Here is a 7862-nt window from a genome sequence, read left to right as displayed (position 1 = left end):
CAGGCAGAGCAAGGCAGAAACAAAACAAGGAGATGGTATCAACCAGCACACTTGTTATTTTTCTTTCTGAAAAACTATGGTAACTTCTTAAACAGGTGTTACAAAGGAATGCTGATTGGTTTATTGAGAAAATAACTAAAGCTAAGTAGTATTGGATTTTTCTGGTATTTTTTTCAGATCCAAAATGTCTAGGTAGGCCATTATCTCTGATAATAATTTGAAAATATTTAAATGTGTTTATGCCACTGAAGATAAAAAGATATTAGTTCGTAATCTAGCTTTAACTTATACTTCAACTGAGGACTTATGTCAGTAAATAAATTTTTCAAAGGCATATTCAGGATACAAATTTGAGCAATAATTCTATATAACACAATCCTACTCTCCCCCAAAAGAAGAGTATCAACAAAAATGGCAAACCATAGACGCCAACATGACACAAATGTAGAGGCAGTGTGGTGTGGGAATGTGGTTACCAAAACAAAGGGAACACCTTTATGTTGGTGTGGTACTTACTTCACAGCTCTCCAAGGGCTTTCACAGTCACAATTCACTCAACGGTGGAAAGACGAAGGACTTGAAACCTACAGGCCTGGTTCTGGCCTTGCCTAAGGGGCTATTTGTCAAACTTCAGGCCTCCCCGTTACGTTTTCAGCTCTTCTCTAGCTTCATGTGAAAAACAAAGAAAATGCATTTATTTAGTCTTTCATTCAACTTGGTAGTTGATCTTAAGTGGTTTTCAGGCCTCTTCTTAAATATTGGAATCTTTTTCTTGTGGTGAAATCTTACATGGAACTCCAACAGATAAAACCGAATCTCCTCTAGTTGTGGGTTCCTCTTCCTTCCCCAGGGCATCCACGGCATGCAACTGTAGACCCCAGGCCAGTATTTGCAAATTGTGGCTTGTGACCTTTAGTAGGTCACAATCAGTATTTTTTAATGAAATAAAACAGGATAGAAAATATCAGAGTATCCACATATAGTAAGGATAAGTGTTATTTTGTGTGGAAAAAAAAAATTAGTTGTATTCAACAAATATTCAATGCCTATTTAATGGACGCTAAAATCAGGTGACCAAAATGGATATAAGTTCTTGTTGTGATAGAACTTATATTCTAGTAGGATATTCATACACATATTATATCAAATACATAATATTTTTGAGAGAGAGAGAAGTCTGAAAGCTACTGGTATAGGTAATATCTTAAATGCACACTGAAGTTCATGATTTAAATCAGAGCTTTGTAAAATTACACGAAAATTTCATAGCTCTAGAATATATTCATGTGTCTATAAGCTTGATACGTACCATGCTCTTTGTGGCATTTTAAGACATTTAATGATGCTATCAACAGACCAAGTCAATTGACCAAATCCCTCTTTGGGAATGAAAAACTAAATCACTATTGCCTGGGCCAATGCACTAACACCACAGGAAGAAGGGTCAATGGAAGGGCTCTCAGTAGATGGCTGAAATAGGCGGCCAGGATTGGAGCTGAGGGCACCTGTAAATCAGATGTCCTCAGTGTTGTGTGAATCCACATAAGGAAAGGCATTTTTCTGGTCTTTACTTTCTTTCATTTCTTAACTCAAGGTCAGCTTTCTCTTTTGACATCTTCTTGAGTTCCCGTAGCCAGTAGTGACCTCTCCCTTCACGTAATTAGGTCTTTGTCACAACTTTTGCTACAGTAAGTCTTGTCAAACTTCATTGTGCATAAGAATCACGTGGGGATCTGTTAAGATGCAGATTCTGGTTCATAGATCTAGGATGGGTCCTGGGATAGGTCCTGGGATATTGCATTTCTAACAAGCTCCCAGGTGGCCACGCTGTGAAGATGGTGGAGCAAGATGGTAGAGCACTTACACACACACACACCCCCGCATGCACGTACACATGCTTTGCAGTGGTTTGTCAATATGTTGAGGACAGGGACTGTGACTTATTCATCTCTAGTTTGCTGGTGGTAGGGAACTTTATTATTTGTGGACTATGTTCTAGAAAATTAAGTATAGATCAAAAAAGCTTTTCACATTTCAACCATTGGACTGAAACATTGTGAAAAAATGAAGTAAACGCTAATGATTTATGTCTTAAACATCACCTCCATCACATTCTACTTGAAGTCTTCATCAGCTTTATTAGTTTGTGGTCTTTATGAGACCATGACAGTATTTCAACAGTCACAGAGCACCCAGTGGAACATGGAAATGTTGCACTACAATAAACGAGTGCAGAGATACTCCACTGTAAGAAATATTTATCCATCAAGTATACACAAAAAAATGAAAAAACTGTAGTATATTTATTTCCATTATAGAATTTTATTTACATGAAAAAAATTTCATCTCGAAGACTTCTTTAAATCAGAATCTGCAAACTGTATGGCAGTACGCAGAATTTAGCCCATAGGTATGTTTTACATGTGTGTTTTAAAATTAGTTGCTGACACTTAAAAGTCGAGTGATTTCACATAAAAATTAATTCAGATTTCTGGCTCCTCTTGAAAAAAAACAAAAAATCTTGGATTACTGGTTCCTCTATCCCTCACTGAATTATGGGAGTCTGTAGCTTTTAGACAAGACGTGCATTTTCCATTGATGTTTCTGCCCTATGTCCTAGGCTGGCGGTTTGCAAATTCCACATTACATAGTAAGGTCTCTTTGTGTATTCATGCTATGATTTGGATTATATGAATTCATCCAACATATCTTTCCCAGAATATAGTCACTGCTTAAAAATATATTCAGATACATTGTTTACCTGGCCATTCTTAAAGACTCTCTCCCGTCTTTCTTCTATCCGCGAATGTGTTCTAATTATCAGGTTAGTAACTTCCTCTGTATTTGACTTCTCTTCGTTTGTCAGTCTCTTCTTTTTTCCTTTAAAAATATATGAAGATATTCTACTACAGATGTATTTCTATTAAATGAATAAAACACTTAACAAAAGTAGATGATAACTACAAACTCATTTAGAAAATTGGTGGTGAAAGTTGTATCATTCAATATTAGAAAGATTACAAGGCTTCACCATGTTTCTCCAACATAAATGATTTCATTGTAGACATTGGGTCTCATTGGTCTAAAATATATTTTTTTGTATAAGAATGAGTTCCACCAATGACTAGGCAACAATCCTGCTATGTGGGTTTAAAAAAAGTAAGAAGGCCAATGCTACCCCAATGTGTACTAATTATGCTGGATTCAGCTAAATTTCGCATGACTTAGAAAGCCTACATCCTCCTTACTACTCTTGGATTACTCCAAGCACACTCCGCAGGACATTTGTACTTGTTGTTGCCTCTTCCTGGCATGCTCTCTCCTCAGATATTCACATGGCTTACTTCCTTACTTCTTTCAGTCTCTACTCAAATGTCCTTTCCTCAGAAAGAGCTTCCTGGACCATAGTAAAATAGCAGCCCCATCACTAGCTATTAACTTACCCTGCTTTATTTTTCCCAATACATTTATTACTACCTGACACATGTTAACTAATATCTTTTTCTACTGCCATATCCCCTTCCAAGCGTGACCCCCTTGAAGAAAGGAACTTGTTTTATCCCAGTGCCTCGAATATTGCCTGGAACATTGTAGGAAACATCTGATGAATGAATGACTCTCTATGTCCCTGAATAATTGCAATTCTATTATCTCTCGTTCCAACATTTGGCATTTGAAAGAGAGTTAGTCATTAAAGACATACACTCATTACACTTCCACACATGAGTTTAGGTATCTCTGAAGAGTGAAGCATAATAACCTACAAAGTGGATATTTTCTCCTATTTCCTATTTGTTATCTGTTTTTCCTATTTTCTATCTACTTTTGGACTCTGTGCTTTTCCTCTGCATCACATATGGATTACTATTCTCCAAGCACCTTTTTTTCAAATATGATTTTATATGATAGTTTGGTAAAGAAAATGTTGATGTGTCATTCAAATCTCTTCTTTGCATTCATTGGCACAGAAAAGGAAGAGTCCCAACCCCCAAACACGCCCCCATCATAGCACACTCCACTCTTCAACATTGGAAGGATGGCTGGCTTCCCTCTTATCAGAACATCATGCAAGGAAAGTCAGGTGATGGAAAATAGTGCCAAGAGAATTTCGATTCCTTTTCTGAAATCTTTAACTTGTATTCGTCATGTTGTGAACATATATAACCCCATTAAGGTGAAACATCAAGGCTTCAATGGCTAACATTTCAGAAAATGTTGACACAATGGCTACATTTTGAGAAATCAAGAGCCTGTTTCTAAAGAGCAAATCAAGAAGCAGATTCAAAAACACGTTGAGTGAAATGACCAATCTGTTTGCCCTCCCCTGGAGCCCTTTCAGAGCAGCCTAGCTTATCAGTGAGCTGAGCTGCCAGGAACATATACACCAGAGGGAAAAACAGACAACTCGTTTTCATTCTAAAGTGGTGACAGTGCAGAAGTGACTCTCGCCTCACTCAACTCGTTCTGTCATCCTTAACTTGAGAAAATAACTTATTTCTCTCTCAAAGATAATTTTCCCTATGTGACACGTTACAACTAGGCCGGCTTCTGAAGTGCTTTAGAAAAATAGTATTCTGAGAATATTCAATGTAAAGAGTCCTTAAACAACTTAATATACATATAGATTACAGAGGATTTAGCATGTTGCTATGATATACCATTCATTTGGGACAAGACACATGGAGAAGTCCGTAGTTTGCTACAGTGACACAAAAATTCCCAGATATGTTCTTCTACACAAAGAACTGATAAATGTATAATTAAACAAAGTAAATGTTTTAGAAGTTCCTTTAGAAAAAAGAGAAGGCATATGTCAACCAAGTAACACAGGTTTCTACGACATGCTGTGAATTGTCAGCAAGAACTCAGTAAAAGGGAATGTTCACACGTCATGTTCGATATCGAATTCCTTGACACTGTGAGCACATAGACTCAACTGTCCTCTGAAATCTGCACTTTGATACTTCAAAGACCATTCTGGATGGTACCATCAGATAGAAGATAGCCTCATGTCAAAGTACTGCCAAATTAGGATTTCCAAGAATACTTCTCCTTCCTCCCCCAACCCCCTAATATCTTTTTTTAAAATTTTCTAATTTTGAGAATGTCTCCAAAAAGGAAACCATAAAATGTTTGAAAATTTATGAAATCATTTGTAGTTGCTTGTGATGAAAATGGAATATTGCCTTACTTATTATTTCTCCAGGATGACAGTTTGTATTCCAGGAACCCTATTGTGTACACTATTACCTGAATGTTCATCTGACACCAAAATTCTTTGGTTCTACTTCTGCATAATTCCTGTCCAGTTGCATGCACTTAATAGATGAGACCTTTTAAATTATGCATACATATACACACCAGGTACTGTGGAGAGAGATACAACATTTTTTAAAGTAAGCTTGGCTGTTGGTTTTCAAAGGAAAGATTTTAAAACTTTCTGCTTCAGATAAGAGTGTAAACCTTTGGAAGACTGGTATCTTTTAGAAAACATGAAGTCTAAGAAAGAAAAAAAATACAACTATTAAAATGCACATACACTGCTGGCTGGCACTGTTGTGACAGCCAGCAGTATCAGCGTCAGTCAATTATCTTCACAAATGCCTCTTGTGCTAATGAGCACTCACAAAAATCAGCAGACTTTTCTGGCAAGGAGAAAAGATCAGTTTCATTGCTTGCAGAACTAATTCAGGGTACAAAAGTGAAGGCTCCCCCATCGCTGCCTCTTTTACTGCTCCTTTTGTAAAGGCTTTTGATGTGTACTGAAGAGCTGGGCCTGTGTTTGGGCCTCTTCATCTCCAGTTCATTGCCTGCCATTAACATACATATCCATATGAAAAGTTCCGTAAGTCACTAACAGCTGTCCAGAAAGCAGTTTGAGAAGGAAGGGGAAAAAGGACCTATTCCTTCTCAAAATGCTGACAATACTATTTAGCCCCTTTTTGGCAATGATATACCTAACTTTTTAAAGCCGCCTTTCACTCAAAAAGGGACTAGGCATAATACAACATTCAAACACATAGTGGTTTTTCATTTTGAAACAGTCATTTGCTGTATTCAGGAAAAAAAAAAGTCTATAGTTACCAGATGCAAAGGAAATCCATCATTCATGATACATATGTATATGGTGGGCACGCGCGCTCGCGCGCGCACACACACACACACTATTCTATATTGTTTTTGCAGGATGCTAAATAACCACACATCTTTCATTTAACCCAGAGGAAAACCTCCTGCAGCAGATGCTCGTGAGAGGTTTTATGCCCATTGCCTTCTTCAATTTATGACACTGACAGTTATCTATGGTCGATTTGTTATTGATGGATACCGTGTTAGTAAAAGAAAGTACTGTCAAAGTTGTGTCATAAAATTTTTTTAAAAATTAGTAATTTTTCTCTAGATGAGTTGATGAAAACTCCTTTCAGGAAAAACAAAAAGACAAATCATAAATTTATAGCTCATGGTTTTCATCACGGAGGATTATTATTACACATTTTCAAGTTTGATAAGACCATTTAATAGGTAACTGCATAATTGGATGATTTTGTCATATCATTTATGGTAAACAATTTCTAAAGAAAGTGATAAAGATCAGCTAATACACATCTTACAAGAGGGAAACAGCTTTCTTTAAGAAGAGATTCTGAAGGCCAGAGTGGGAAGAAATAGATCTTTAATGAAAATGGGCACTTCGCAATCATGTGGTCTGTAGCTTAGTTCCTTCAAACTCAGAAGAATAGCATGTGATGGATAAATGCTTTTCCTCCCAAGCCCCTGGAGTTCATGACCCGGGGGCCACCTCAAGGCACACACTGCACCCAACATTTGCTAGGCCGGAGCTGGAAAATGAGGGTAGGCAAATCTGTGTCAATTACAAAGATTTGACATAGTTTATAAGAAGAATCTTTCTTCTTTCTTTGTTTCTTTCTTTCTTTTTTCTTTCCTTCTTTCTAAATCAGAATCAAAATGCTAGGGAAAACTACTAGCTCCCAGTTCTATAAAGATTTTACTTCCATGAGGATCCTCCCACCAGGCAGCAACAGCTTGTGCTATATAAAACCAAGACTTTAATCCCACTTGTTGCTCCCCCACTTTTTTTCCTGTTTCTATTCTCTTTTCGGCAGCATCTCTCCCAGATCAGCCACGAAAAATCTTTAACTTGGCCTATTTTGATCTGAAAATTAAATCTTATTTATTATGCATCCTGTTTGTTGTCCTTGAAGAACCCCAGCATTCATTTAAAGGGGTCCAGAATGACTTCTTAAACACATTTCTCTCTTTGCTGCAATTAAACAAAGTGGAGCTGTGATTAGTCCTCCACAGGGGGGAAAGAAAAAGACACCCTTGAATCAAAATGGGGGGACCTGGCTGGGCATTATTGCCTCACAATGCAGGAGTTGATTGCTGAAACCTGCCTATCCCCCAGCTCAGCACTCCATGGGAACTTCAGTCAGGTGGAAAGTGATTCTGTTCTCTGCTGAAGCAGCTTGAAGTATCGTAAGACCCGCTAAAGCCCCTGAAGCTCTGCCTCGTAACTGAGACATTTAGGATAATCTTTATGGGAGTCTTGCATGAGCTTCTGCTTTTTGCTGCACTTAGAAGGAGAGTTAATGATGAGCTTTCACCGGCTTCTCCCCCCACCCGCCCCCCTTTTCTTTTTTTAAAATCTAAGCCCAAAAGCGCCTGTTTAAGTTAAGTACCACCTCCCTCCAGCCCTTGGGAAACCACTCAAGAGGGCTTTGCTTGGCTCTGTGTTCATGACACATAATGAAAACAATTTTACGCTGTGGAGGGAAGTATTGGGCAATTACTGATGTAACAGCCACCTGCAGTAGCGAGCCCTGGCTGCAGCATTGCGCAGT

This window comes from Diceros bicornis, chromosome 3 (assembly GCF_020826845.1).
Source record: "Diceros bicornis minor isolate mBicDic1 chromosome 3, mDicBic1.mat.cur, whole genome shotgun sequence".
Lineage (NCBI taxonomy): Eukaryota > Metazoa > Chordata > Mammalia > Perissodactyla > Rhinocerotidae > Diceros > Diceros bicornis.
This window is presented reverse-complemented; position numbering follows the sequence as displayed.